Source organism: Otolemur garnettii, unplaced genomic scaffold (genome assembly GCF_000181295.1).
Source record: "Otolemur garnettii isolate 467f Iridium unplaced genomic scaffold, OtoGar3 scaffold00001, whole genome shotgun sequence".
Lineage (NCBI taxonomy): Eukaryota > Metazoa > Chordata > Mammalia > Primates > Galagidae > Otolemur > Otolemur garnettii.
Genome location: NW_003852396.1, coordinates 46,879,072 through 46,880,719, shown reverse-complemented (window position 1 = coordinate 46,880,719; position 1,648 = coordinate 46,879,072).

Here is a 1,648-nt window from a genome sequence, read left to right as displayed (position 1 = left end):
CACCATGGAGAGGGCATGACAAACTGGTATTACCTCTGCCTTTTCTCGGCGATCCTCAGGATATCACAGGTTCTGGTAAACTTCTCTGACAACTCAAGGGCCAGACCACATTCCTGTAGTAGTGACCAGGCCCGATCTGGGCCCAGGGCCTTTGCTAACAGGAGTGCCACATTCTCCACATTTATGGGGGAAGGTCCATCACCGAGGTTCCCATTTAGTGACACCTGGGGGGCTGGCCTTGTGCTCTTGTTCTGTATGAGATGAAGGAGAAGCTTCCATTCCTCCACAGTCTCTGGGATCCAACCTACATACACACAGAGAAATCACATTGGTTCTGACCACTCTTAGCACACTGCCTGAGTACAGGAGATGGTCAAAAGCCCTTTTGAAAATATTTAGGTCCAAAAATAAAAATATTCCAGAACATAATCTCGTCACCCTAGTACAAAGTTGTTTTCTGAAGATTTGTTGCATAAAGGGTTCATGATGAAGAGAAGCCCCAGTTAGCTTCAACATTCTTTCAGTCACTCATTAAGTAATTATCCTTGGCGTACTCTACCCTAAGTACTGAATATGTCATGATGAATAAAACAGACACAAACCCTGCACTCTTGTAGAGCTTACAATCTAGTATAAGAGACTGAACTTAAACACACAGATAAACATAAACTGTACTAAGCACTAAGAAGGAAAAGAACAAGGAACCATTGGAGAGAATGGCTGACTTTGTTTGGAGGATTTGAGAAGGTAAGTGGGGATGGGGCTGGAGAGAAGGAGAGAAAGAGGGACAGAGATAGAGATACATCTGGCAGGGTTTGAGTTCTTTGAGGGACACAGGCAGCCTGAAGCCACCCCTCTGTGAGGGACCTAAGGGAATGAATGGAATGGGAATGTCTCCAGCTCCTGCCAGGGATCCCCACTGGCCAAACCACAGGTGAAGATCTCAGTCAGTGTAGTCTATACACGTCAGCCTCCTAGGGCAGAGAGAAGGATGGAAAGTAGCTCTGTAGGAGCCAATGGCGGCACCCACCCAGCTGCCAAGGTTTCATTTTGTAGTTGAAGGACTTAGGACAGCTAACTCCTATCCATGCTTCCATACAGAGTACGATAGTGATGTGAAGGCTGCCGTCCTAGTCTCTCCCAGGGCTCCAAGTCCATTACTGACAAAGCCTCTAGATCAGCAGTTCTCAACCTGTGGGTCGCGACCCACAAGAACTGTATTAAAGAGTCACAGCATTAGGAAGGTTGAGAACCACTGCTCTAGATAGTTCAAGGGACCAGAAGAGCAAGGTGGAAAGACAGGGAGAGGTGTGGCTAGAAGAGCCAGATGGAGCTGGCATTCTTAGGCTACCTTTGATTATACACAGATTTTGAAAAATTTCATCTACAAATGGTTTATATTATGCAGCTGTGACCAGTTTACAGAGGATTTCGATCTTAGGGGGCTTTTGACTTCAAGTGGCTTTGTTTTCCTACACTCTGCTTTCTACTGTGATCTGATAAACCTTCTTCTCTATCTTTAACATTTGGGTCATTTTTGATCATGATCACTACAGTCTTGTTTCAAGTTCTAACATCGGCTTGGCGCCTATAGCTCAACCGGCTAAGGCGCCAGCCACGTACACCTAAGGTGGTGGGTTCGAATCCC